A 6,709-nucleotide genomic window follows, 5' to 3' on the forward strand; every position below is an offset into this window, starting at 1 on the left:
AAAAAAGGGATATTTGGGTTTGGGTGGATTTCTGTCTTTGTGTCAGGGTATTTGTCATTTTCACTGCTGAGAGTGCTGAACACAGCTGGTCATAGGTGACAAGCAACTTCTAGAGTGAAATTCAGTCTTTTCAGTAAGGAAAACATGAGATTTTGGTGCCATCCAGGAAAACTAAAGAGCTGCTTGTCTATTAGCACTTACCTGCTGCACCAGATGGATTTTGTCAGACTGAGAACACTTTTACTTATCTGACTGATGACAGATAAATCAACCCCCTGGTGATAAACCTACTTTATGGACTTCCTCTGCAGGTATGGCCCCTGCCCCTGCGTTATCTGTCAACATTTTTCTGCTTCCAGCAGGAAAATTGTATTGTTTGTCTCTTTTTGCAGTTAGAAAATCAAAGCACAAAGACCTCAGAGCTAAAATCCACAAAGTCACTGAGAGGTCTAATTTTTTCTGGGGCTAGGGCTCTGAAAGAAAGAGCCCTATGGTTATGAAAGAAATATTCTCTTGCTGGGGCAACAGCAAGAGCAGCACTTTCTCCTCTGAGCATCCCTCTTCCCTAGACATGAGGGTTCCCACTCTTTTCTCATCTCTGAGAAATTATCACGGAGTCTCTGAAGCTCCCAGAGCAAGTACACCACTAATACAAAGAAAATTAAATCCTAGCATTTTCTGAGTGGAGCTTTGCTCTTTCCACTGCCTCTTATAGCTCTGAGGTTCAAGGACACCTTGCAGTTCATGCATCAATATTCATTTTAAACTGCTTTCTTTTTTGACACACTCTGTACTTAGCACAGTCTGCCTGCAATCCTTGCTTGTGGCTTCCCTCTCTTCGTGGCCACCTTTGGTAAGGGAAACCATTTTCAGTGTTTCAGCACTGCTGCTCACCTCTAAAAGGACAGTGTCACTTACACTGGAAAGTATTTCATAACCACAATGATTTCTACAGCTAACAGCAAAACAGGGGAATACTTGTTTTCAAATCAATGCCCCGCTGCTGGGATGCGGTGTTGAGGATCTGAAAATGAGATGAGCGAGAATCAAAAACGGACCCGACTCATTGATTTTTATCCTTTAAATAAAGAGAAAATCAAACCCCAGTCTAGAATGGAAACATCTGTCATCACCACTGTTTGGATATTTAAATGAGGCTGGACAAAATCTGGGCTGGGAAGCGCTTCTAATGGCCACAAGTTAAGGGGCAAGCCGGGGTGCGTGTCCCGGCCGGGAGTCCCTGCGGCTCTCCCGGCTTCCCGCGGGATGGCGGAGCAGCGACGCCCGCCCGCCGCCGGCCCGGCTGCCGCCCCGCCCCCTGCTGGCAGCGCCCGGTACTGCCCCCGCTCCGGGGCCGGGCCCCGCTCCGGGCCCCGCCCGCCCAGCGCAAAGCGTGTCCATTCACCCTCCCCTAACGCTTCTGAGGGGATTTCCTGTTGCTCTTGGGCGGCATTTCGCCTTCAACGCGGCCCTCAACTGCCCTCTGCAAGGGCATCCCCTCCGCAAAGACTTGCCAGGCTTCAATTATCGGCCTCGCGTGGAATTTTTTTGACCTCGTGGCCATTTTGCGGCGAGACAGCTTAATTAGTCCTAACAGTCAGTCTCATCTCTAGGCTGTGGTTGTCGTATTAGTGACAGTCCTGGGGACTGGATCACTTAGTCAGCGCTTCCTGATGTCATCCAAAGTCTTCGCTTCATACATTTCAGATGAGGCTCGAAGCCTGCTGGCTTCTCTCTCTTCTGATCTATTTTTAATTAGCAGTTTGGGGCCTTTGCTGTTACAGCCACGGAAGGTGATCTCGGTGGCACAGTCTCATTTGTGTATGTGGATGTTGATGCCTGAGCAGAGGGCTGTAACATGTTGTCCAGGCAACAGTGAGCTGGAGAGCAAGGAGCGGGTCAGCTCTTGGGAAGACACTTGCTGGATGCTCCAGGACAAGATGCCAGGATACCTAACTAGAATGGCAGAATGCCTGCAGAGAGAGAACAGGGAGCCAGTAATGGAAAACTTGTTACTTTTTGATGAATTAGCTCCAGATCTTGCCAGAAGGACAGTTGTTTTCACTGTCCACAAAATCTGTGCAAAGCAGTCAGGAGAACTGCAAGCTGTCAGAATAAGCCCTCTCAAAATGAACTGCTTCATGGCATGGTATGTATAATTTCCCACTTTTCATACTACAGGGACGATTAGTACCCATGACTTAGTAACAGATTCATCCTCCTTGATTATGATAGAGTTGCAATTCATCAGGGCCACATTCTGCAAGGGACTGAGTATCTTCTGAAACGTGCTGAGTGCCTTTGGCTCTACCCTTGTCATTAAGAGTAGACAAAAAGGCTCAGCACTTCCCACCAGCATTTTAGCAAGGGCTGGGACAAAGTCGTGGAGTCCTTTGGCACTGTGCAACCCAGAAGGGCACAGAAGAGGACTATGGGGACTGTTCAACCCAGCCAAAATCTGTGCAGTCTGGCACTTTTGTTTGCTGTCTTTACAAGAGACATTTTCATTATTTATTGATTGGTTTTTTATGTTGCAGTAGCATCTTGGCCGGGAACCCTTAGGCCAGGGGCCACACAAAATCAGGATAGAAACAGTCCTTGCTCCAGAGGAGCTCACAGTGAGACTAGAGACAACAAATGACTATTACAAACAGTGGCAAGGCAAGGGAACAAGGAATTAATACTATTAAGTGGGAAAAAGAATTAATCCACAGTCAGATATTGTTGCAAAAAAATCACAAAAATTGTTGACTTTCTTGCCTGTTTTCCCTCCCTAGCTAGATTTTCTGCAAAGCCGGAAACATGTCTGTTGCTTTCGATGTGTTGGATTTGTTACACATCTTCCTCAGAAAGTTCCTGACCTTAAACACATGGAAAAAGATGGAAGTGTTTTTGCTGGCTTCAGTGGACCTTGGATGAGCCAAAAGTCTTAAATGCAGAATACTTCAGTGGAAATGAGATATTATGTTTGCAGCTGAACTTCTGTCAGCCCAAAGACCCATGCCTCAAAAGATTTATTCAGGGACTTCCTTGTTTACTAGTACTACTAGTTCACCAGTTCTTCCCATTTTTTCCCTTTAAATGAATGTGTTCCAAAAGCAACCCCTGCCACCTAATATTGGGATTGCTTTCAGCTTGAATGAAAATATTTTGGTCTCAGATTCACATACCTTAGTTAAAAAGCAAATCATTTCATCTTATTAATGCCACCAGTCTGACAGATATTTCACATGAAGACTTCTGAAGAATCTAGTTCTCCAGCAATTGTACAGTTTGAGCAAGTATCTGGATACTTCCTTAGATGACATGGGTTTGTGCATCAGCAGTAGCAAAGGAAACAGCAGGTATCTGGGGACCTGTACCTTATTTCTGTTTACAGTCATAAGGGTAGAAATGGAAAAATTTTAGAAATGGAAAAATTTGTACATCTTATGTCTTTTTTATTTTTCCCCCAAAAATCTGTCCTCATATATTTTGTTGTAGAGCTGTGCTGTGCTTGGAGATTAAAAACAGAGCTTCATTGCACAGGTTCTTCCCCTTCTTTGCTCCAGGCAACCCAGAAGTCTGAAGGAAAGGTGACTTTAATTGAAAGAGCAGGTGCCCTACTGGTAACTACCTCTGCTTGCCTGTCCCCTCTGTTGCTTACTCAAGTTCATGCCCATCACAGCTAGAAAAGCAGCTTTGATGGTGATAAGAAGCAGCAGTAATCCTGCTCACTGCTGCCACTGAGCACACAGGGAGTGAGAACAGACCAGACACCTGGGAGCAAAGCTGCCATTGTGCCATCAAAAGAAAAAAAAGTGGCACAAACCCCACTCCTTTAGAGGAAAAGGCACATCTTCAAAAACCACTTAGAAGGGGAATAACCTGTAAAAGAAAGGGATGAATCTAACAGGTACTTTCAAGGAGCATCAGGCCAGGTGAGGGCAAGAAGATATATAAGCAAAGTGAGAAAAATGAAACTCAGAGCAGTATAAACATTTAGTAAGTGCTGCATTTCTGTGGAAGAAGAAAATATCTCTCGTCAGGTTACAACAAAGAGGCAGAAAGTCACTCTGACAGCACTTTGGTTCTGCCAAGTCCAGCAGATGACTGTAATCACTGAACATGAGACTGCAAATCACACTGGAGTTTTTATTTAATGCTCTACTAGCTCCAGAAAAAGGTTTGATTTACCTTGCTCACAGAGTCATTTTTAGAAAAAGCATCTTCCCAGGCACTCAGCATTCAGTAAAGTCTGCTAAGAAGAGTTAAAAATAATGCCAAACCCAGAGGACAGTGACACTTGGCAGGAGGGGCTGTTTAAGTAATTGATAGGAATATCTGGGGAAAGAAAACAGGATGGGAGATGGAAGTTGGTGGTCCAGAGAGAGGGACAACACCTTCCAGTACAGGTAGGATTTATGTCCATTTCTTTTCAAAGTGAGGCACTGGCCATGCCAACGAGAGGGCAGCAGGCACAGATCTGTCCCACCAGGACTGTTTTTGTATTCCTCATGCTGTGGATCAGGCCCTCAGGTGGGATGAAGATAACTTGATTTAGGCATCCAGGGGTACATTAGTGGAGCTCTGCTCCCTTGGCGAGTGGAGTTCAAAGCACCATTCAAGCCATCTGTCAGCTGAGAAGGAAATTACATCTCCATAGGTTGAAATGGGAACTTTGATGCACACCTGTAGGTGCCTAAATGTGGGTGCCATTCTGTGAGCTGAAAGTCAACAGTGGAAGCAAAGCCATCAGAGCTACACCAGTTAGCAGTAGCTATAAATCTGATCCCATTATTTTCCTGGCTTCTGGCATATCTATGTCCTTATTTATATTAACCAGGCTTTGTAGACACAGTTTGCTAATGAAGTCACTACTAGCAGCAGGATAGAAATGAAGGTATTTTACAGATCCTCATAAAATAGATTGCTAAATCTTTGTGGAATAGTAAATTCAGGGGCTTATGCCTGGAATATTTAATGCAATTAATGATGCATCTTTGACCTCCTTTGTGCTTTTGTGGTTTGGCCAAAGTGTTCGTACATCTGGAATTTGGCTTCTTCATAAAATGTTAAGTAAACGCAGAGTTGTCATCACATACATGAGAAATTACAGAGCTTTGCTTTTGAAAATTCACCTTCACTATGTCTGTACTTTTGAGTAAAATGCCACATTTTAAGTACCTCTTTGGATGTAATAGAACATTTGCTGGTCTCAAGGAATGTAATACTTTATTTGCTTCAAATTGAGGCAAGAATTTTCCTCTGGCTCCGTAGTGCAATGCACACACCTCTTTAAATGAGCTTGGTTTGCCTGCAAAAACCTCCTGCAGGGCTGTGCAATGGCATGGCAAGTAATAGCTTAAACCTGCCTAGAGCAGCATCTTTTAAGAAAAAATTTCCAGCTGGTGTCACATTTAGTCAGCACAGGAGACGCTGTCAGTGCTCTAGCTGAGACTGCCAGATTTTAGCCTTGAAAATGGTAAGTGAGCCTTGCTCTTGTGTCCTGCTCTTCCCACTTCTTGGGGCAAACAGCTGTGTATTCACACACAACCTACGTGTGCCGGGACATGCTGAGAAATGGTGAACTGCACTCAGTGCTTGCTCTGAGGAAGAGGAGCTCTGGTGGGGAAAAATATGCTAAAAGTGTGCTAAAACCTGACATTTGAAGAAGATACCTCAGAATCTGAAGAAATAACAGAAACTTGCAATTATTTCTCATAACTGTTTTTCTCTCTTTCTATAACAAAACAAACAAGACTGTTTTAAGTAATCTCCTGAGGTAATGGATTGATCTGCTTTTCCAAAAGGGTTTTTTTAGTCCTTTTCCTGTCTTCTCTGGAGCATGGTTATATGACTTGAAAGTTTATTCACCTGGGCTTTCACAGAATTTGTTTTAGAGTTCATCTCCATATCCTTGAATGGATTTTCCTCCTTTCCTGATTAATTATAGAGTATGGGTCTGAATTCCTTATGCAAAATTTGCTAATGGCTATTTTCTCTTTCCATCTCTTTTTTTTAATCAGAGATTTTGCTCAGTGACTCAGGATTTATATCAGCTATAACAGTTCATTTCAGTTCTTGGAGGAATTTGGGGGGGAATTGAGCTTGGCATTTTGTAGGTTAGTTGCTTAGCTACCTAGCATGGTCTAGGAGCAGCTCTTCTTTCCCCCTCTATTTTTAGCATGTCCACTGTAGTCTGAACTTTCTTCTGTCTCCTTTCATCCCATACATTAGCAGGTTTTATAAGGTTTTGCTGGCTAGTTCTGTGAGAGACTGCAACAACACATTTTGTGAGTGCTGTGTTGTTCCTGTTGCTGCTCTTCAACAGCTGTCCCTTTTGAATGGACTTCCATGATTTTGTGGTACCATTGTGGGGTTAAATTTCCTTAAGGAGCTGCCAAAATTTCTAGTTATACTGGCCAGTTTAGACTTGGTAGGTCATTTCAAATCTGGCCTGAGTACAAACAACTCCATTGACTCCACACATAAACACAGAGCAAGTTTTAACAGTGTCTGAAATAGCTGATCTTCCGTATTTTTCACTTAACTCTTCTTTATTTTAGGAAGCAAATATAATCATTCAAAAGGCACAAACTTGTGAACACATTCACAGGTCACAGTATCCTGGGCTCGCCATGTAACTTCTCACCAAATTAGGAGCTAATCGACAGGGATGGTGCCTTTGAAAATTACCAGATCAAAAATACCTGGGCTGCCTTCAGCC

The 6,709-nt window shown here is 43.6% G+C and overlaps 1 long non-coding RNA gene across 1 annotated transcript; it reads left to right on the plus strand.

The window, feature by feature from the left end:
• Positions 1 to 1,434: 1,434 nt before the first annotated feature.
• Positions 1,435 to 3,525, plus strand: LOC116444295. Its single transcript, XR_004240264.1, has 2 exons — positions 1,435 to 2,149; positions 2,778 to 3,525. It is a non-coding gene; the product is annotated as an uncharacterized LOC116444295 (long non-coding RNA).
• The last annotated feature ends 3,184 nt before the right edge of the window (positions 3,526 to 6,709 follow it).

This window comes from Corvus moneduloides, chromosome 5 (assembly GCF_009650955.1).
Source record: "Corvus moneduloides isolate bCorMon1 chromosome 5, bCorMon1.pri, whole genome shotgun sequence".
NCBI lineage: Eukaryota > Metazoa > Chordata > Aves > Passeriformes > Corvidae > Corvus > Corvus moneduloides.